The sequence below is a fragment of the Schistocerca nitens genome, chromosome 2, assembly GCF_023898315.1.
Source record: "Schistocerca nitens isolate TAMUIC-IGC-003100 chromosome 2, iqSchNite1.1, whole genome shotgun sequence".
Classification (NCBI taxonomy): Eukaryota; Metazoa; Arthropoda; class Insecta; order Orthoptera; family Acrididae; genus Schistocerca; species Schistocerca nitens.
Window position 1 is genome coordinate 1,154,917,364 of NC_064615.1, and position 23,595 is coordinate 1,154,940,958.

The following is a 23,595-nucleotide window of genomic DNA, read 5'->3' on the forward strand; positions in this document are numbered from 1 at the left end:
CGAGGCGTGCCGTGACGCAATACGTGAGCGGCGACGTGCTCTTCGTGTTTTCCGCCACCATCCTACTTTGGCCAACTGTATCCGCTATAAGCAGTTCCGTGCGCGATGCCGTCGCGTCATCCGCGATAGCAAGAAGGCAAGCTGGAAATTCTTTATTAGCTCATTTAACACCTTCACTCCCTCCTCGGAAGTTAGGAGTCGGCTTCGACGGTTCTCAGGCGCGCCTAGTTTCTCCCCGGTCTCTGGGCTCACTGTCGCGCATGATACATAAGTGGACCACGTCGCAAATTCTAACTCATTGGGTCAGCACTTTACTGAGATTTCGAGCTCTTCAAATTACCCGCAAACGTTTCTCCCGAGGAAACGTGCAGCGGAAGTGCGACCTCTTGCTTTCTCCTCTCAAAATCGCGAAAGCTACAATACTGTTTTCTCCATGCGGGAACTGCAACACGCACTCTCTTCTTCTCGCTCCTCCGCCCCAGGACCGGATGGTATCCACATCCAAATGTTGCTGCATTTATCAACCCATAGTCTGCGTTACCTCCTTCGCCTTTATAATCTAATTTGGACCGACAGTACTCTTCCCAGACGATGGCGGGAAGCTATCGTCGTTCCTGTTCCGAAACCTGGAAAGGACAAACATCTCCCCTCTAGCTATCGCCCCATTTCTCTCACGAGTAGTGTCTGTAAGGTTTTGGAGCGTATGGTGAATTACCGTTTAGCGTGGTGGTTGGAATCCCGCAGTCTTTTAACACCTAACCAATGCGGATTCCGAAAGCATCGTTCTGGAGTTGACCATCTTGTTGCTCTCTCCACTTATATCATGAACAATTTTCTCCGGAAACGCCAAACAGTAGCAATATTTTTTGATCTGGAGAGAGCATACGGTACCTGCTGGAGTACAGGCATCCTCCGCACACTGTTCTCTTGGGGCTTTCGAGGTCGGCTGCCCCTTTTTCTTTGCGAATTTATGGCAGAGCGCACATTTAGAGTGCGGGTGAACACTACTCTCTCCCGTACTTTCTCCCAAGAAAACGGGGTACCCCAGGGCTCCGTGCTGAGTGTTGTACTGTTTGCCATTGCCTTAAATCCAATTATGGATTGTCTCCTTCCTGATGTCTCGGGCTCACTCTTTGTGGACGTTTTTACGATCTACTATAGCTCTCAACGGACCAGCCTTCTTGAACGACGTCTTCAAGGATGTCTCGATCGCCTCCACTCTTGGAGCATCGAAACCGGCTTCCGTTTTTCTCCCAGTAAGACCGTTTGTGTTAATTTTTGGCGACTTTCTTCCACCCTCCTTACATCTAGGACCTGTCAATCTTCCGTTTTCGGACGTCGCTAAATTCTTGGGTCTTATGTTTGACAGAAAACTGTGCTGGTCCTCCCACATTTCCTATCTTTCGGCTCGCTGTCCGCGGTCCCTCAACACCCTCCGTGACCTGAATGAATGGTACCTCCTGGGGAGCACACCGAGTGGTCCTTCTCCGCCTCTATCGCGCCTTAGTGCGCTCGAAATTAGACTATGGAAGCATAGTTCACTCCTCTGCTCGGCCGTCTATTCTTCGGCGTCTCGACTCTATCCACCACCGTGGATTACGCTTAGTGTCTGGAGCTTTTTACACCAGCCCTGTGGAAAGCCTTTATGCTGAGACCGCTGTCCAATCGGCGAGCAGTCCTTCTGAGTCGTTATGCTAGCCATCTGTCTTCCATGCCTGCTAATGCAGCCCATGACAATTTTTTCGACGCCTCCTTTGATGTAGGGTATGCAGGCCGCCCCTCCTCCCTACTACCACCAGGAGTCCGCTTCCGTCAACTGCTCCATTCTCTTTCCTTTCGGTTTCCTAAAACCTTCTTGACAACTTGGGGTACAGTACCGTCTTGGCTCCGTCCCCGGATCTGCCTGCTCCGTGACCTTTGTCCGTTTCCCAAGGATGGTACCCCTTCACTTGTTTATCGTCGGGCATTTTCTGCTCTATGTGTACAAATGAAGGAAGCCACATTTATTTACACTGATGGCTCAAAAACATCGTTTGTTGTAGGGAGTGCCTATATTGTTGGCGACACCCCAAATCAATTTCGGCTTCCCGACCAGTGTTCGGTTTATACTGTGGACCTTTACGCTGTTCTCCAGGCTGGCCACTACATCCGCCACCATCAGCGGATACAGTATGTTATCTGTTCAGATTCTCTCAGCTCTCTCCTCAGTCTCCAAGCTCTTTACCCTGTGCACCCTCTGGTCCACCGTATTCAGGACTGTCTGCGCTTGCTCCACCTGGGGGGCGTCTCGGTGGCGTTCCTCTGTCTCCCGGGACACGTTGGTATCTGTGGAATTGAGGCGGCCGATATAGCGTCCAAGGCTGCAGTCTCTCTTCTTCGGCCAGCTATTCGATCGATTCCCTTCGCCGATCTACGGAGCGTTTTATGTCGTCGTGTTGTTCTTTTATGGCACGCACATTGGTCGACACTTCCCCATAATAAATTGCGGGACGTGAAAGCTCTCCCTTGTGCTTGGACATCTTCCTCCCGAACTCGTCGTCGGGAGGAGGTAATTTTAACTAGACTCCGGATAGGGCACTGTCGTTTTAGCCATCGACATCTTTTAAGCGGCGATCCTCCCCCACTCTGTCCCCACTTCTCTCAGCTGTGGGCGGTAAGACACCTTTTAATTGAGTGCCCCTATTTTACTCCGTTACGCGCCCGTCTACAGCCGTCGCCTGATACATCGTCAATTTTAGCAGATGACGCGCGCTCCGCCGATCACGTTCTCGAGTTTATTAGTGGCAGTGAAATGACGTCAGTCATTTGAAGCTTTTTTTGGGGACAACCAACCCCTTTCTGTAGTGGATTTTTAAGCCTGCCTTCTGCTTTTAGTTTCTCCAATTTTTTGTTTCGGTCCCATTGCTGCTGGTTTCCATTTTCGGTTTTTTACTGTTTCCTACGTCAGCGACCGGGCGCTAATGACCATAGCAGTTTTGCGCCCTAAAACCAAAACAAAAAGAAAAAGGCGGTTCCAGACTGAAGCGCCTAGAACCGCACAGCAGGAGGAGGTTGTTTTGGCCCGGTTACAGATTGGACGCTGCCGGTTCAGCCATCGCAGTCTGCTGACGGCTGCGCCGGCGCCGTTCTGCCCATGTGGCCAAGTGATGATGGTACGCCACATTTTAACGTCCTGTCCAAATTTTAATACACTGCGCATTGATCTTGGCCTGCCATGTACTCTGGATGACATTTTAGCGGATGACCCAGGAGCAGCTGCTCGCATTCTTCGTTTATCCACTTGACAAACCTGTCTAAGGACATTTGATTATGCTGTTTTCTTTTAATCCCTTGCCTGTTAATGTGCCTTTCATAGTGTTGTCCTTTTTAGTTACTGTTTTAACCTTGTGCCTTGCAGTGCATTCAGAACTTAGTCTGGGCGCTAATGACCACTGTAGTTGTGTGCCCTAAAACCACACAAAAAAAACAAAAAAAAAACAAAAAACAAAAAGTTATGGAACAAATGCGATGATCTTTGCTTTATAGTCACTACACCAACAGAGAGCAGTGTGAGTGAAGCTTTCTGCAGTTTCTTTCGGAAATGGTGGTGGTGGTGGTGGTTAGTGTTTAACGTCCCGTCGACAACGAGGTCATTAGAGACGGAGCGCAAGCTCGGGTTAGGGAAGGATTGGGACGGAAATCGGCCGTGCCCTTTCAAAGGAACCATCCCGGCATTTGCCTGAAACGATTTAGGGAAATCACGGAAAACCTAAATCAGGATGGCCGGAGACGGGATTGAACCGTCGTCCTCCCAGATGCGAGTCCAGTGTACTCTTTCGGAAATATTTCAGATATGGCTATGGAGCAAATGCGATGTTCTTGGCTTGGCAGTGACTACACCAACAGAGAGCAGTGAGAGAGAAGCTTCCTGCAGCTTTTTTTTTCTGGAATACTTCACATAGCTTTTGTTATCATATGTCATAATGGTGGCTCTTTTGTGACTGTACCTACCGAGAGAAGTGTGAGAGAAGGTTTCTGCAGCTTCTTACAGATACATTTCTCATAGGGTTATTTATCAAACATGATGACTGTGGCTTTGCTGTCATTGTACCTACTGAGAGGTGTGTGAGTGAAACTCACTGCAGTTTCTGTCAGATATATTTCTCATAGGGTTATGGATCAAATGCAATGTGTGTGGCTCTGTAGTCACTACACCAACAGAGAGGGGTGTGAGGGAAGGTACCTGCAGCTTCTTTCTGGAATATTTCATGTAGCGTTATTTATCAGATGTGATAATCATGGCTTTGTTGTCACCGTACCTACTGATAGAAGTGTGAGAGAAGCCTTCTGCAGCTTCTTACAGAAATATCTCACATAGGGTTATTTATCAAAGCTTCTCTCAGTAAAGATTCGCATAGGGTTATAGATCCTACCAAACGCGTCTTAAATCTAAAATTTCACTCTGTGGAGATTTCAACATACATATAGGTGATGGAAGCACTAAAGAGAGAGTCTTTATGACTTTGATAAATAGCTATGGGCAGTTTGTTGCAAACTGACTGCCAACAAGACATGATACCTGCCTAGACACAGTTATCACTAGCCTCTATCTGGGACTATAATATCAGTGTACTTGAACCAATGATTGCTGACTATAGTGCATTAGTAATGGAAATAAGTATGAAATGAAATGCTCAAGTCAACAGCAACCAAGCTCATGGCACTCCAGTTACACATTTAGTAAAAGGATAATAAAAGAAGAAAGACTAAACGACCTTAAAATAGCCCTGTCAAGTGTAAACTGGCAGCAAAAAATTGCAGGAATGGGGGCCAGTGCCTCATTTGAATGTCTGTTCCAATCATTAAAAGCTAAATTTCATGACTTATTTCCAGAAATCCACAAGAAGTATCCTACAGGCAAAGCTAAGGGAAGGGACAAACCTACTACAGGGAAGATGTGGTATACCGCTGAGCTAAACAAATTAAAATGCATTGTGCTAATTTCCAGGGACCGTATGAAAGCAGCTAGAGATCTCCCATCTAGAGACCTGCTTCATTGTAACTATGTAAGAGCCAAATGAATTTACAGAAAGCAAGTGGAGGAGGCAAAAAAAGTGATACAATGACAGGTTCATTAAAGAGGCTCACAATCCATGCAAAGCAGCTTGAAACCTGGTAAATGAGTGCAGAAAAATGCCCACCGCGACCTTAAATTCTGGTAGCCCTGACGCCTTCAATCAGTACTTTGTTAGGATAGTGAAAGATACTATTAATGAAATACCTGACCCAGGTCTAGTCCCCACAGGTCACATGAGAAACATAACCAGAAGCATTTTTGAAAGCTGGAAGGAAGAGCACCCTAAGGATATCTAAAAATTATTTAAGTCATACAAGAACTCAGAGAGTGAAGATATCTATGGTATGTCCTGCACAATGCTGAAGAAAATTATTCTAGAGCTTGCTCAACCATTATCTATAGCAATTAACAAATGCTTATCCTCTGGTGTCTTCCCAAAATTTCTTAAACTAGCACAGACAGTACCAATCCACAAAAAAGGTGACCCATGTGAAGTGCTCAGCTACATACCTGTTTCTGTCATTCCTATTCTAGCTAAAGTCATGGAGTCTGTTATGAAACTCCAGTTACAGAATTATTTTGAAGTAAATAAGCTCTTCCAGGACACACAGCATGGTTTTCGCAAGGGAAAGTCAATGTTTATGGCAGCACTGTACTTAACAAGAAAAATAAGGCAAGGATTCTGTTATATCCTAGCCAGTAATGCCACCCGAGCCCGCTGCCAAAAGGTTGGCAGCATCAAAGTCCGGACGCCGTCCGCATGAGCAGCGCCAGCGAGACAGGAAATCGCCGCAAGTCTGCTCACGCCACCGCTGGCTTCTGGTTTCTTAAGCGCTGGAGTCGCGAGCGCTAGAACAGTTCTGGATTCGCCGCTCAGTTGTATACTCGCCACCGAATTGTGTACTTGCTAGTCAGTTGTGTGTTCATCGCAGCAGAGTTGTTGTTTGTCGTCAGCCGACGCTGACCTAGCCGCTCCGACTCGCACTAGACAGATTTCTGTAGACACAGAGTTCACTACTGTGTTTCTGTATCTTCGTTAATAAAGATAAGTACCGACTTTTATTTAATCAGAGTGTTTGGGTTTTCATCTTTCTGTTCACTGTTCCAGCGGACCGGTCAGCCCGCTATTAAAAGTGTGGCGGTGACTTCGTAAGCCGTTTCTACAGCGAATTGTTTGTCGCTACGAACGCCGCCACAAAAGATTCGAAGACAGAGAAAGTGTCACACTTAACAAGGAATTTGACTGCATTTCCCACAAGATATTGCACAATAAGTTGAAGTGTTATGCTGTAGGAGGTGTTGTTCTGGCAACTTTTCAGTCTTATCTGGAAAACCGGAGACAAGTGTTATCAATTCGTGGAGCAACATCACAAGAAACGAAGCTGGAACATGGAGTACCCCAAGGGTCCGTCATAGGGCCTCTCCTGTTCCTTATTTATGTCAATGATATGGGTCATAAGAACAATATGTTACAGTTTGCTGATGACACCACCCTTTTTTCCAAAGGAAGAACTGCTGCAGAATCACTCCAAGAAACAGATGTACTCTTCCAAAACATTAAAGAATGGTTCATCAAAAATAAAATGAAAATGAAAATGAATGAAGAAAAAACACAACATCTGATATGCACCCTTAACAACATCGGATGCCGTGATAATATGCAGGCTGTCAAACTGTTGGGCTTCATGATAGACAGGAAATTAACAATGAACGAACACACAGTGTACGTGTGCTCCAATATATACCTTCATGTAATATACCTTCTGAGGAGGTTAAAAGGTGTATTGACTGATCAATATCTCATAACAGTATGTTATGTCCTATTCCATAGCCACATAAATTATGGCCTACTGTTATGGGAACATTCTGCAGGTTATTCTGAGAACTTTGTTCTGTAGAATTAGTACATCCTTATAATCACATCAAGCAAAAGACAGGGGCACTGCAGGCCTATATTCAAGAAATTAGGAATTCTGACAGTCTTCAGCCAGGATGTATTTTTATGTTTCATCAGTGTGAAACAAAACCAAGGAGTCTTCAGCATGAGGCAAGATACACACAATCACAATACCCATGACGAGAGGAGCATCGAAATACCCAGGTGTCGACTGACGGGAACGCAAGACAGCTTTCCAGTGGTTGCCCTAAAGATGTTCAGCTCACTGCCTCAAGAAGTGCAATCCCTGCCACTAGGAATATTCAGAAGGAGAGTAGCACAGAACCTGAATGAACGCCCATGTACTCCATTGGTGAATTCTTTAATAGTGACCAAAGTGAATGGACAAACAAATGTTGTTTCTATTAAGTATAAATGTCTAAATTTTGTGAATATTTTTTTAAATGTATATCTGTAATTAATCTTGATGCAGTCTGTCCAGTCATGACTGGTAAAAGACACAGGTCTAGTAATAAAGTAATAGTGATCTAATGCAACGATTGTGGCTTTGTAGTCACTGTACCTACCCAGAGACATGTGAGAGAAGCCTTCAGCAGCTTATTTCAGAAAAAATTCACATAGGGTTATGGATCTAATGCAGTGATTGTGGCTTTGTAGTCACTGTAACTACCCAGAGACATGTTAGAAAAGCTCTTTGCAGCTTTTTTCAGAAATATTTCACATAGGGTTATGGATCAAGTGAAATGATCATGGCTTTGTAGTCACTATACCAACAGAGGGCAGTGTGAGAGAAGATTTCAGCAGCTTCCTTCAGAAATATTTCACATATGGCTATGGCTCGAATGTGATGCTAGTGGCGTTATTGTCACTGTACCTACCAAGAGGAGTGTGAGGGAAGCTTTCTACAGCTTCTTTCAGAAGTATTTCACATAGGGTTATGGATCAAATGTAATGATCATGGCTTTGTATCCACTATATCAACAGTGATCAGTGTGAGAGAAGCATTTTGCAGGTACTTTATGAAATATTTCACAGACAGTTGTGGATCTCTCAGTATCACACTGTCCACACTGAACTTTAGTGGACACGTCTTCAGTTTATTTAGTGCCACCTTCATTATACGTGAATGTTGCGACAATGTCACACTAGGAGTGGTCGTTTGCATCTGGATTGCTGCCCCATTATCCAGATGATCTTGATCCAGGACCACACTGTATCTGCGCCAACAAGTGGCAATACTTTTATATGCTCCTGAAAATTTCTTACACACACAATGAAACTGAGCCACATTGATCCCAATGACAAGACATTTTGCCTCCTAGTAGTCTCGACATATCCCCTGAAAATACTCACAAAAAAATATGTCCTGCGTTCAGCCTTTGGCAGAACAAATCTTACCAGTTTCAGCATTTTACCTTAACAAATGGGTTTGTGTACTGACCTTAGAAATTATGTCTAAATATGCTTCTACTGATTGATCCCATTTCTGTGACAAACCATTGAGCTGTCCTCAACAAAACGTCCCTCTCTTCTGTTTACAATACAATTGGTAAAGCCCCTTAATAAGTTGATAAGTTGATCAGATGTCTGTTTCTTATTCAGTCCCTCATGGTACATAACTTGTACCTTTGCGTCACCATTAAACCTTTGCTTTGCAAACTGGCGAGATGAGACATGATGGCATATGGCTTACTTAGAGGCAGCTTTTAAATCACTTATAAATACTGATACATCCTCAGTGAATTTGCCCATAAAAGGAGGCACCCGAAATGGCTGCACCAGGATCTTTAGGGAGGGGATAGAGATTTTCAGTGAGGCTTTTACCTCTACCAGCTCAGCTTGTCCACAGTCATTAATGGTTTGCAAAGTGCCAAAGTGCTTGTGGAATGCAGTATTACTTCACCATAATGGAGCTGCTGAAAACTGTAGCAATGCTACTTGCACTTTAAAAAGTTCAACCACTTTGTGCATCAGTGCTGTTCACATCTCCATTGTTTGTACAACCTCCATTTGATAATACAAAAAATGCTGACTCACCACAGTACACAAAGAACCTGAGACTAAGATTAAATCTTACATGTAGTGCTTACATAAGGTTTGGTTATGGAGTGCAGCAGTGCTCTGAATCTCGTTGGGCCACGATACAGTGTAGCTGGCATTGTTAAGGTGCCTGGCAACTTGTGCCCAGACAAACTGCAGCATTAACAACTAACTGAATTCAGGTAGCATCCTTTACAGTTGCTCATGAAATGTGAAAGGCCTGCAGGTTAATGTGGCTTCAGTAAAGAGACTTTTAAGCTGCGGTAAATGTCCAATGGACTAATTGTGCCTCTAACACAGAAAAATATTCCAAAACCAAGAATCGCCCACTAAAGTGTAGTGGTGGACTGCAAGGTGAGGCAGAATTTGCCTCTGATGCCAGATGACTTCTATTACCAGATGCAATGGTAGTGGGACAGGACGTTATTACGTTGGATGGATTCTGAGGGCGGATTGCGTTCAGCAGGCTGTCCAATCGTAACAACAGGTTTGGTCCCCCCTGCGGGTCTGGTGTAAGAATAGGCCCGAGGTATTCCTGCCTGTCGTAAGAGGCGACTAAAACGAGTTTAAACCGTTTCGGCCTTCCATGTGATGGTCCCCCTTGGGGTTTCACCTCCATTTTTCAAAATTCTACAGAAGTACGAGCCTTTTGGGGAATGATGTCTTACGTGGTGTATCACTGGTCTTCAGTGCACTAAGACCTTGGCACTCAGCATTGTAACGGCGTTGTAACCACACCCAATATTCCTCACATTGGGCCTAAACGCCTGATTGGTTGCACAAGTTATGCCCATAGTGCGTCCCCATCTGCACCTACGATCATGATGGACTTTCCATGGCACCCGAAATCCAGCACGGTAGCCAGCCTGTTGTGGTGGGGTCGTCATGTACCCTCTAGGTTGTAGCCCCTGACAACACAGGGATTGTACTGCCAATACCTGAGCTGCACCCTCCCCACGTCGGCCAAGGAGTAGATGCCTGTCTCCTTGGGGCATCAGGACTCCCGGCAATGGTAATCCTGCCAGGTGGTCCTTCCTGTGGCTGGGTGGCGCCCGTGGGGAGAGCCCCTGGTCAGAGTGGGTGGTATCGGGGCGGACGTTTCGCAGATGAAACGTCAACATGTATCAGGTCGATCTGCGGCCGAGTCTTGTAAAAAGAAAGGTACTGTCTCTGGTTCTGGTTCTCCTGCCCTTTCCCCCCTCCAAGCCCATGTTCTATGTTCAGCACATCGAGGACATCTTCGGGGAAATCAAGGCTCTTAGTAATATGTGTTTGGGGTCCGTTCTTATAAACACCACCTCCACCACACAGTCGGTGGCGCTCCAGCCGTGCGACCGACTAGGGGACATCCCAGTGTCCATTGTCCCGCATCTGGCACTAAATAGGATGCAGGGGGTTATTTTTCATCGGGACCTCCTGCTGCAATCTGATGAGGATCTCAGGGCCAACCTGGAGCGCCGAGGCGTGCATTTCGTCCGGTGAGTCCAGCGCGACCCCACAGACCGTCGCATCAACACTGGGGCCTTTATCCTTGCCTTCGAGGGGGACGTTCTCCCGGAGAAGGTAAAGGTGATGTGCTACCGGTGCGACGTGCGACCTTACGTCCCGCCTCCTATGCGCTGTTTTCGGTGTTTGCGCTTTGGGCACATGTCGTCACGGTGTGAGGCTGAGCCGCTTTGTGGCGATGGTGGACATCCTCTTCGTGAGGAACATACATGCACCCCACCACCTCGGTGCGTTAATTGTCCTGGCATCCACTCGCCTAGATCCTTAGACTGCCCCCGCGTATCAGAAGGAGAAGAAGATTCAAGAACTCAAAACTTTGGATCGTCTCTCTTATTCTGAGGCCAGGAAGAAGTATGACCGCCTCCATCCCGTGACGTTGACCACTTCGTTTGCCTCAGTCGTGTCCACTCCTTCCACAGTATCCTCACCCCTATCCTGTCCCCCCTCCACCTCCTCCACCCATCCCGGGTCTATGCCTCCGCCTCCCAAATCCCTCCCTTCCAATTCCTCCTCCACCGCGGACCCCGCCCCCTCTGCCCCAGGGGCCACCCTTCCTCCTCCTCCCCCTCCGCCGCCTGAGAAGTGATCCTCTTCTCAGGCGTCCATCAGGGAAACGTTCTGGACCCCAGATTCTGAGGTCCGGCGTTCCAAAACGGACCCCGCTCGTGAGGACCTTCTTCGGGTCCAGCCCACCATCCCTGTGCCTCCTCGGGCTTCCTAGAAGGCCTCCAAGAAGAAGTCTCTATCCTGCTCTCCACCCCAGCGCGTTTCGTCTGACACTCCACCCGTGAGTCGCTGCTCCCGGCCGTCCTCAGTTTCGCCGGGATGCTCTGCTGCCAGGCGCTCAGCTGGCCTCTCGTCGGCAAATGATTCTGCCCCTCTTACACAACCCGGGACAGCGGCCGCAGCTGGTGACGACTCGATGGAGCAGGATCCGCCTCCCGCTGGTTGTAGAGTTGTTCCCTCGAAACCTGGCCCTCCGCGGCCTTCGAGGTGACCAGCTCTCCCCCCCATCTCGTTCCCCCTCTTTTTTGACTAGCGATGGCCTTGTTACATTGGAACATAAGAGGTATCCGATCTAATCGGGAGGAATTACTACTGCTCCTCCGCCTGCACTGTCCGCTCGTCCATGGTCTCCAGGAAACCAAGTTGCGCCCAACTGACCGTATTGCCTTTACCCACTATACCTCGGAGCGGTCTGACCTCACCCCTGTGGACGGTATTCCAGCTCATGGTGGGGTCATGTGCTCGTTTGGGACGATGTCTATTACCATCCCATCCAATTGACCACCCCACTCCCATCAATAGATGTCCGTATTACTCTTTCTGCTTTCACTTTTTCAGTTTGTACCATCTACACTCCATCGTCATTCGCAGTTAGTCGGGCTGACATGATGCACCTGATTGTTCAGCTTCCTCCGCCGTTTTTATTGTTTGGCGACTTCAATGAGCATCATCCCCTTTGGGGCTCTCCTGCATCCTGTCAAAGAGGCTCACTCTTGGCGGATGTCTTCAACCATCTCAGTCTTGTCTGCCTCAATACTGGCGCCCCGACTTTCCTCTCGGACTCTACTCATACCTACTCCCACTTGGACCTTTTGATCTGTTCTACCATTCTTGTCCGTCGGTTCGAGTGGTATGTCCTTTCTGACACCTATTCGAGCGACCACATCCCCTGTGTCGTTCGTCTCCTGCATCAAACCCCATCCCTACGACCTTCGAGCTGTAACATACCGAAAGCTGACTGGGGACTTTACTCTTCCCTGGCGACCTTTCCGGACCACGATTTTCTCAGTTGTGACAGGCAGGTCGAATACCTCACAGCTGTTATCGTCAATGCTGCCGAACGTTCCATTCCTCATACTACCTCTTCACGTCGCGTTTCCGTCCCCTGGTGGAATGAGGCTTGTAGAGACGCTATCCGTGCTCGACAGCGTGATTTATGCACCTTTCGCCGCCATCCTACGTTGGCGAATTGTATTGGATACAAACGACTCCGAGCGCAATGCCGTAGAGTCATCAAAGACAGCAAAAAAGCTTGTTGGGCTTCTTTCACCAGATCCTTTAACAGTTTTACTCCCTCTTCTGTCGTTTGGGGTGGCCTGCGCTGGCTGTCGGGCATTAAGGCCCACTCCTCGGTACCTGGCCTGGTCTCAGGTAATGAGGTCCTCGTTGATCCTGTGGCTGTCTCCAACGCCTTCGGCCGGTTTTTCGCGGAGGTTTCAAGCTCCGCCCATTACCACCCTGCCTTCCTTCCCAGGAAAGAGGCAGAAGAGGCTCGGCAACCTTCCTTCCACTTGCTGATTCTGGAAACTTATAATGCCCCCTTTACTATGTGGGAACTCGAACGTGTGCTTGCACTGTCCCGGTCCTCTGCTCCGGGGCCAGATGCCATTCACGTTCAGAACCTGGCACACCTTTCTCCAGCGGGCAAAAGCTTCCTTCTTTGTACCTACAATCGCGTCTGGACCGAAGGTCAGGTCCCCATGCGTTGGCGTGACACCGTCGTTGTTCCTATACCCAAACCCGGGAAGGATAGACACCTTCCTTCTAGTTACCGCCCCATTTCTCTTACAAGCTGTGTCTGTAAGGTGATGGAGCGCATGGTTAATGCTCGGTTAGTCTGGATTCTTGAATCTCGATGGCTACTTATCAATGTCCAATGTGGCTTTCGTCGCCGCCGCTCCACTGTTGACCACCTTGTGACCTTGTCAACATTCATCATGAACAACTTTTTGCGAAGGCGCCAAACTATGCACAGGTGGGGCCTACGTGGTCACCTGCCCCTTTTTATTGATTCCTTTCTAACGGATCGAACGTTTAGGGTACGTGTGGGTTCCGTATTGTCCGACGTCTTCCTCCAGGAGAACGGAGTGCCTCAGGGCTCCGTCTTGAGCGTAGCCCTTTTTGCCATAACGATCAATCCAATTATGGATTGCATTCCACCTAATGTCTCGGGCTCTCTTTTTGTCGATGACTTCGCGATCTAATGCAGTGCCCAGAGAACATGCCTCCTGGAGCGCTGCCTTCAGCGTTGTCTAGACAGCCTATACTCATGGAGTGTGGCAAATGGCTTCCGGTTCTCTGAGGAGAAGACGGTTTGCATCAGCTTTTGGCGATATAAAGCGTTCCTTCCGCCATCCTTACATCTCGGTCCGGTTGATCTCCCATTCGTGGAAACAACTAAGTTTCTAGGGCTCACACTGGACAGGAAACTTTGTTGGTCGCCGCACGTCTTATTTGGCTGCCCGTTGTACACGTTCCTTAATGTCCTCAGAGTTCTTAGTGGTTCATCTTGGGGAGCGGATCGCACTGTCCTGCTTCGCTTGTATCGGTCCATAGTCCGATCGAAGCTGGATTATGGGAGCTTCGTCTACTCGTCTGCTCGGCCATCCCTCTTACGCCGTCTCAACTCCATCCACCATCAGGGGTTACGTCTTGCGACCGGAGCCTTCTACACTAGTCCCGTCGAGAATCTTTATGCTGAAGCTGCCGAATTACCATTGACCTACTGGCGCGATGTACTGCTGTGTCGGTATGCCTGCCGGCTGTTGTCAATGCCCGACCACCCCTCTTATCAGTCCTTCTTCGCCGATTCTCTTGACTGTCAGTACGGGTTGTATGTGTCTGCCCTGCTGTCCCCTGGAGTCCGCTTCCGTTGCCTGCTTCGACAATTGGATCTTGCCCTCCCTACCACCTTCAGAGAGGGTGAGAGCCCGACACCACCTTGGCTCCAGGCTCCGGTTCATATTTATCTCGACCTCAGCTCACTCCTGAAGGAGGGTACTCCGGCTGCAGTGTATTGCTCACGCACGGTTTGTCGAACTTTGTGCTCGACTTGCCGGTCACACCTTTATTTACACCGATGGCTCCAAAACTGACGATGGTGTCGGCTGTGCATTTGTCGTCGGGGCCGCCACCTTTAAATACCGGCTTCTCGACCAATGTTCCAGCTTTACGGCCAAGGTTTTTGCTCTCCATCAGGACGTTCAGTATGCCCGCCGCCACCGCCATTCATCGTATGTACTCTGCTCTGATTCCCTCAGTGCGCTTCAGAGCCTTCGAGCTCCCTATCCGGTCCATCCCTTGGTGCAACGGATCCAGCCATCCCTCCATTCTTTCGCTGATAATGGTTCTCCTGTCAGCTTTCTGTGGGTTCCTGGACATGTAGGAGTGCCTAGGAATGAGGCTGCTGATGCTGTAGCCAAGGCTGCAGCCCTCCTGCCTCGGCCAGCCTCCCATTGTGTCCCGTCATCTGACGTTCGTGGGGTTGTTTGTAAGAGGCTTGTGTCGTTGTGGTGGGATGCTTGGTCATCCCTCCAAGGTAACAAGCTCTGGGCAGTAAAACCGCTCCCAAGTGCTTGGACAACCTCCTCCCGTCCATCTCGGCGAGAAAAGGTCCTTCTGACCAGGTTGCGGATTGGGGATTGCCGGTTTAGCCACGGCTACCTGCTCTCTGGTGACCCAGCCCCGCAGTGCCCTTGTGGTCAAGCATTAACAGTGCGCCATGTTTTGTTGTCGTGTCCAAGCTTTAGTCAATCTCGTGTTGTCCTGTCCCTGCAATCTACTTTACCGGATATTTTAGCTGATGACACTCGAGCAGCTGCTCGTGTTCTGCGTTTTATAACCTTGACTGGCTTGTCCAAAGACATCTAACTTTTTTACTTATTTTATCTGCATCTTTGTCAGGACTTGCTGGTGTCCCCCCCTCCCCTTGAGTTTTACTAGATTCCATGTGCTCTAACAACTGTGACTGGGCGCTAATGACCTCAGTAGTTGAGCGCCCTTAAACCCCAACAAAAAAAAAAAAAATTAAATCAGGTTTGGTGAGTAGATTCCAGTCTGATGCCCAGGAGCATTAATAAAACAGTATTAAGACACCAAACTGTTATCGCTGATAAAGCACAACCGTTGACGTTTCTTCACTCGCTGCAGCTGGCTTTGGCGGGGGGCAGTGGCAGGAGGCATCCACCTGGTACACGCTGACAGAAGTGAGTGGTGGCATCATTGGCTCTGGCCATGTTAGGTCACCAGACCTGTCAGTCCTGCACAGCCGACTAGTTGGAAGAGTGCTTCAGTTACTGGATATATTCCATGAAGACTTAAACTGTGAAACATTACCTACTTTTGTGCTTACCTTTCATTTATTCTGCGCTAGTTTGAACACTTTGATATGTATCACTTCCATCTGGTATGACTGATCATGGCTATTAACCTTGGGGTGACCTAGTTTTGATTAACTTCTGTGTTTTTCGCATTCAGTAACAAATGGGTCTGCAATACTTAAATAAATGTCCAGTACACGCGCAATACACCTGAATGCTATTCTGTTGGTCATGGCCTGAGAATTAACAGACATAAATTTATGTTATGCAACAGATATTTGCATCAGAAACGCATTATCCAACATGAGCGACATGCAAGTGGATCTCCAAGTTAATGTCGTGAGCAGTGCGAAATTGTTAATTCAGTAATTAAAAGGGCTATGCTACTCTCATAGTTAAGTGAACTCAACATTTTCATGACCAGAACAACTTCTTACATCACATAAGTGACAAGGATAGGGAATAGGTGGAGTGTTAACAGGTATGAATTACTGTAAAATTTTTTCATCTATACTGTGGTTTTCCACAATTCTTGATTGATCTTACTCACTTTCTAAACATGGAACAAATTCCTTACTGATTTCTGATCTTCAGTAACAATCTGCAGTACTTAAAGATATAGCCATTCACATGGAACAAATTCCTTATTAATTTAGTTCTGATTTTCTTTGCATTCTACTCTTTTTCAAGGAACAGCTGAATGGTAACCACATTAAAAGAGCAGGTGGAAGACTGTAGTATTTGTTTGCACTCATTCACATTCCATAAATAAGCATGCAACCGTTTATTTACCTCGGATTATTATTGCAAACTATGTCTCGAGGGGATCGAGAGACAGAAGTAGCTTATGCTATTCAGATGGCCACATGGCCACAACGTTTTCCCCCCTATCATGAGATGTGGTATAATTATGGGAGCATAATTTAATATACAGAAGGATATAGTTATTTGTCTGCTATGACCCCAGGTCTTAGTTTGAAAATGTACACTACAGTCGTAAGGCTAGTACTAACGTGTGGACACACAATTTTGATCTGCTTTTGTCCATTATCACTCGATACATGACAAAATCTGAAATATTGGACCTACACAGTCCTGCATGCTATTAATAGAATGTATGCGAAAAGATATGAGTACAAGCCTTGCTTAAAATGAATCTTACATAAAATTCACAAATACGCGACAGTAAGATGCCACCCACTGCACGCATTTCAAATGAGCGTTGACTTCTTAGAATTTACATGATCGGCCCATTATCTATGTATGAGTGAGGTAGGTGAACATAGAAATGCTGTTAGATTGCTTTAGCTGATGTGTGTATCAAATTAAAAAACCACTTAATGAATAGACTCTACGGTCATAGCTCATACAAAGAAGTATCATTAATTTCTGAATTAAATATATGCATAATTTGATTTCTACCGTCTCCTAATAACAGTGATATTAATAGCTTGTACCCCACCAGGGGGCTTGCCATGCTTTGGTAGGCTCATACTTGGCTACCACGTGACCCCAGCCTTTGCAGCATTTTTTCCCTTCCTTGCTCCAAGTCTGTCCTCTTGCTATTTGTTTTCCCCTCCTGTGGGGAAAATGTCTGGTGTGTTGTTTGAGCGTTCTGTATTGTCGCTGACGTAAGAACAGTCTCACCTTTGTTTTTCGCTCCCTTTTTCTTTCTTTGTCTCCCTTCTCCTCTCACTCCTCCAAATCAGCATTTGAGGCTCCTCTTTTTCTTCTTCCTCCCTTTGTGCTCTGGAAGGTCGGACCACGCATATGACGCAAAACAGGTAACTGGGTAACACATTAATTCTCAGCCCCTGGTCGACAGATAGGGTTCGCACGTGCCCCCTGGCACATTCCGGCCCCAGGGAGGGGTGATTGCCTGAGCTCCAACCTTCCCAAATTGCCAATTGGTCCCTCTGTCAGGTGTTCTGGAGGTGTGACCTAAGGCAGGTGCACCCTCTTGTGAAAAGGGCTGCCAGTTGGAAGGAGCATGCCACCAGAGACACTGGCAGTCATGGGGGATTTCCTCAATCATCTTCCCACTCAACTTCTACAAAATGTAAACGCAATGAGGCTAATGATAGAATGACCTTTCCTGCTGCACCACGGTTCGTTCTGGTCTCATGTACTGAAGACAGTCAATCCTTTGCCATGGTAATTCTGTTTATTATTCAGAAAGGTGTTGATGTAATTGCTGGCCCTGTGAAATACTGTACTCGTTTAAGGAATGGCACTTTGCTTGTGGAGACCACTTCTGATTCTCAAGTACAAAAACTGCTTGCACCCTCATTTCTCCACAGCTGCTCTGCCCATGTCGAGGCCTGTAGAACTTAGAATTCTTCCCATGGTGTAATTTACAACAGGCAGCTCAAGGTCTAACCGATGGTGTCACCACATGATACCTTAGCCCGCTTGGTCTCCGTGTCACAGGTGCACACCACCAATAGTTTTTCAGTGTTGGACTCCACAGGCCAACCACCAAAGCATGTTAATGCTTTTGTGGAGTCCATGGAGTAGGATCCTCCTGCTTCTGTGCCATGTAGTGGAGACTGTTCACCATCTGTCATTTGGCAGCAGCCGAGGTGACACACCTACATCACTTCCTCAATATGCCTCTCCTCCAATGGAATGTTGGCAGCCTTCAGTCCCACAAAGAGGATTTATGGCTGAGTTTAGCATTGCAGCATCCCCTTGTACTCTGCCTTCAGGAAACGAAATTGAGCCCTCATGACTGCTTTGTGCTTTCACATTACTTACCGATTCGTTTTGACCTTCCCCCTAAGGTCAGCATTCCATCTCATGGGGGCATCATGCTGCTCATAAGGGATGACATTCATAGCCAACCCATCTACCTGACTACCAATCTTCAAGCTGTTGCAGTTCACGGGGATTTCAACACACATCATCCACTTTATGGTTCTCCCAGGACCTGTCCGAGAGGTGCCCTCTTGGCTGACCTTCTTAACCAACTTAAACTTTTCTGCCTTAACACCAGAGAACTGGAGCACCCACTTTCATTCCTGACTCTTTGCACACCTATACCCATTTGGACCTATCCTTGTGCACTGCCCAACTTGCTCCCTCGTCTAGAGTGGTCTGTTGTTTCTGACGTGTATTCGAGCGACCATTTCCTGTGTCCTATCCATTTGCTGACTCCTACCCCATCGGTGTGCACCCCAAAATGGCATCTTCCTAAGGCTGACTGGCAGCTTTTCTCCTCCCTGGCAGCCTTCGAAGAACGAGATATCTCCAGTTGTGATGACCAGCTGGCATATCTCACAAACGTTATCCTTACTGCTGCAGAACGTTCCATTCCCGGCACTTCCTCTTTACCATGTCATGTCCCATTCCCTTGGTGGACTGAGGCATGCTGCTACACAATTCGACAACAGAGACGTGCTCTCTGCACTTTTAACCATCACCCTACGCTGGCAAACTGTATTCATTATAAACAGATGTGTGCAAAGTGTCATCGCGTTCTTTGGAATAGCAAAAGAGCTAGCTGGACATCATTCATTACTTCTTTCAGCAGTTCCACCCCTTTCTCTGACATGTGGGCCAACCTCCAATGTGTGTCTGGAACCAAGATCCATTCCCCAATTTCCAGCCTGACAGTAGCTGACGATGTCATTGTGGAACCTATTGCTATCCCCAACACCTTCAGCCACCATTTTGCAGATGTTTCGAGCTCTTCCAACTATCACCCTGCCTTCCTCCATCAGAAATGAGTGAAGGAGAAAGGAGACTCAGGCTATACACCTCTCTTCTCTGGATCATGAGTGCTACAATGCCGCCTTTACTATGAAGGACCTAGATCTCACTTTCAGTTCATCTCGATCCTCCGCCCCAGAGCCAGACGCCATCCACATTCAGATGTTGCAGCACCTTCCTCTTGTGGGGGAGCTTTTCCTGCTTAAAATGTACAACTGCATCTGGGCAGGGCACATTCCCTGGGCACTGGCATGAAGCCACCATCATACCCACACCTAATCCCAGTAAGGATAAACACCTTTCTTTTAGCTACACCCCATCTCTCTTACCAGCTGCATTTTCAAGATGATGGAATGTATGATTCATGCCCAGCTGGTATGGTGGCTCGAGTCTTGCAATTTACTGATGAATGCACAGAGTGGATTTAAGGTTTGGCGTTACTTTGTCCACCTCGTTACTTTGTCCACCCATATCACGAAGGGTTTTCTGCAGAAATCCCAGACTTTGGCCATGTTTTTCCATTTGGGGAAGGCATACGACACCTGCTGGACAACTAGTATCTTCCACACTCTTTATACATGGGGTTTCCATGTCTGCCTGTAATGTTTCCTTCAGGAATTTTAAGAAGACCAAGTTTTCAAGGTGAATTTGTGTTCTGCCTTGTCGGACAGCTTTATCCAGGAAAATCATGTCCCTTGGTGTTCCGTCCTGAGCATCATCCTTTTTGCTGTCGTCCACAGCTCATGGTCTCATGGTCGCGTTCTTGCTTCCCGAGCATGGGGTCTCAGGTTCTATTCCCGGCAGGGTAAGGGATTTTCACCTGCCTCGAGATGACTGGGTGTTTGTGTTGTCCTCATCATTTCATCATCATTCACAAAAGTGGTGAATTTGGACTGAGAAAAGGTTGGGAATTTGTACGGTCATTGATAACTGTGCAGTTGAGTGCCCCATAAACCAAACATCATCATCATCATCAATCATCATCTTTTTGCTATCGCTGTTAACCCTATAATGGCCTGTCTCTCGCCGGTCATCTCCTGCTCCCTTTTTGTAGACGATTTTGCCATCTATTGTAGTTCTCCACAGACCTGTCTCACTGAGCAGCATCTTAAGTGATGTCTTAATTTTTTTATTTATTTTTTATTTAAACGTCATGTTTGTTAGGACCAAATTGAAGAGAAAATCTCCAAGGTTGTGGAACGTGTCAGTACATGAAATTACAACATAAAAGTAATAACAGACAAAAATAAAATGGTTATGAACTCGAAAAAAGTAAGTCCTTAAGTTTAAGTAAGCACAATCAACAATACAGCAAGGCTTAATTTTTCAAGGAACTGCTGTAGAGAAAAAGAGTGACCGATAAGGAAACTCTTCAGTTTAGATTTGAAAGCATGTGGATTACTGCTAAGATTTTTGAATTAGAGTTGTATTTTATTGGAAATAGATCAGCAGTATAATGCACACCTTTCTGCATAAGAGTTAAGGAAGTCTTATCCAAATGAAGGTTTGATTTCTGCTGAATATTAACCGAGTGAAAGCTGCTTATTCTTCCGAATAAGCTAATATTGTTAACAAGAAATGACAGTAAGGAATATAGGGGCCGTTGTCAAAATACCTAGACCCGTGAACAGGGGTCGGCAAGATGTTCAAGAACTTCCACTACTTATTGCCCGAATCGCCAATTTCTCAGCCAAAAATATCTTTTTAGAATGGGAAGATTTACCCCAAAATATTATACCATACCACATAAGCAAATGAAAATAAGTAAAGTAGACTAATTTTTGTGCCAAACAATCACTCGCTTCAGATACCATTCGAATAGTAAAAATTGCTGCAGTAAGTCTTTGAACAAGATCCTCAACAAGGGCATTCTATGACAGTTGACTATCTATCTGAACACCTAGAAATTTGAACTGTTCAGTTTCACTAATCATATGCCCATTCTGTGAAATTAAAATGTCAGTGTTTGTTGAATTTTGTGTTAGAAACTGAGTCTTACTGTGATTTAGCGTTACTTTATTTTCTACTAGCCATGAACTTAAGTTGTGAACTACACTATTTAAAATTGAGCCAATGTTGCACACAACATCCTTTACTACCAAGCTAGTGTCATCAGCAAAGAGAAGTATTTTAGTTACCCGTAATACTAGAGAGCATAGCATTTATATAAATAAGGAACAGGAGTGGCTCCAACACTGGGGCACCCCCCCCCCCGCACCCCTCCCCACACCCCACACCCCACACCCCTCCCCACACCCCACACCCCTCCCCACACCCCACACCCCACACCCCCCACCCCACTTGACCGTACTCGACTCAGACCCCACATCACAGCCATTCTCAACATTGTGATAATGACCTTTTGCTGTCTGTAGCTAAAGTGAGAGGTGATCCAGTTGTGAGCTACTCCCCATATTCAATAATGGTCCAACATCTGGTGCAATATTCTGTGATCAACAAAATCAAATGCCTTAGTTAAATCAAAAAATGTGCCTAGTGTTGGTAACCTTTTGTTTAACCCATCCAGTACCACACAGAGAAAAAAAAGACTATAGCATTTTCAGTTGTTAAACGACTTCTGAAGCCGAATTGCACATTTGATAGCTAATCTTGTGATGTAAAATGATCAGTTATCCCTACATACACAGCCTTTACAATTACTTTAGCAAACACTGATGGCATATAAATAGTAATAAAGCCACTCTATAAAAATGGGGAGAGGATTATTGTAAATTATTTTAGACCTGAGTACTTTTATCATTCTGGAAACTGACCTTTCCTAAAGGAAATATTACAAATATGGCTAAATACATGGCTCTAACATGTGCAGCACAGTACTTAAATATTCTGCTAGGCTCTCCACCATAGCCATAGGAATCCTTAGTCTTCAGTGATTTAATTATTGACTCAATCTCCCTCTTGTCTGTATCACAGGGGAGTATTTCAGACATCAATCTCGGAAAGCCATTTGCCAAGAAAGTTGTATGATTCCCTGTAGAAAATAAATTTTTATTTAATTCACCAGCAATGATCATAAAATGGTAGTTAAATACTGCAGATATATCTGATTTATCAGTAAACAATATTTTTATTACAAACTTACCTTATATCATTGACCTAGGGCTGCTGACAAGACACTTCCTTCACAACTGACCATATGGTTCTAATTTTATCCTGTCAATTAGCTATTCTATTTGTGTACCACATTCTCTTTGCCTTCCTAATTACATTTTTAAGCACATTCGAGTACTGTTTGTAATTGGCTATTGTAGCTTGATTGTGACTACTTCTAACATTTTGAAATATTTCTCACTTTGTTTTATATGATATCCTTATCACACTACTCAGCCACCTGGGCTGTCCATTACTGCTAGTACCCCATTTAGAATATTCTAATGGAAAGCAGCTCTCAAAGAGCATGAGAAATGTGTTAAGAAAAGCATTATATTTATCTATGTTATCGGCACTATAAACATCCGGCCACTCTTGTTCCTTGACAAGGATTAAAGAACTCCCTATTGCTGTTGGATTAAATTTCCTACATAGTTTGTAATTATGTGTGACATTTGTTTGAGTACAAAATCCTTTTAGTGTTAAAATTTGTGCATCATGGTCTGAAAGATGATTCACCCTTTTACTAACGGAATGCCCATCTACCAAAGAAGAATGAATAAAAATATTGTCTATGGCTGTGCTACTGTTCCCCTCCACCCTAGTTGGAAAAAACAGTGTCTGCATCAGATCATATGAATTCTGGAGATCTGCTAACATACTTTCTCTTGCACCATCGTATACAAAATTTATGTTGAAGTCACCACATGTATCTAATTTCTGGTACTTCCTCCAGAGTAAATCAAGAACACTCTCTATTGTCTTTACTCATAGTGCATTGACAGTGGCTTACACTTTTCCACTGACAAAACCATCTATATGAATTTCTTGTGGGCGCAAATGGTTTCTCCCACCATCTTCACATCTAGGGCCTGTTGCCCTTCCATTCATTGACAAAACAAAATTCATGGGGCTCATGCTCAATACGAAACTCTCTTGGTCCTCCCATGTCTCTTACCTGGCAGCCCACTGTACTCGGTTCCTCAGTGTCCTGTATGTCCTCAATGGTACTTCCTGGGGTGCTGATCGAAGCACCCTTCCCTGTTTGTACCAGTCCCTTGTCCACCCGAAACTCAACTACGGGTGCTTTGTTTATGCATCTACATATCCATCCCTCTTATGTGTTCTCAACACCCCAGGGGGTCCACAACTCTTTTGTGGATACGTGC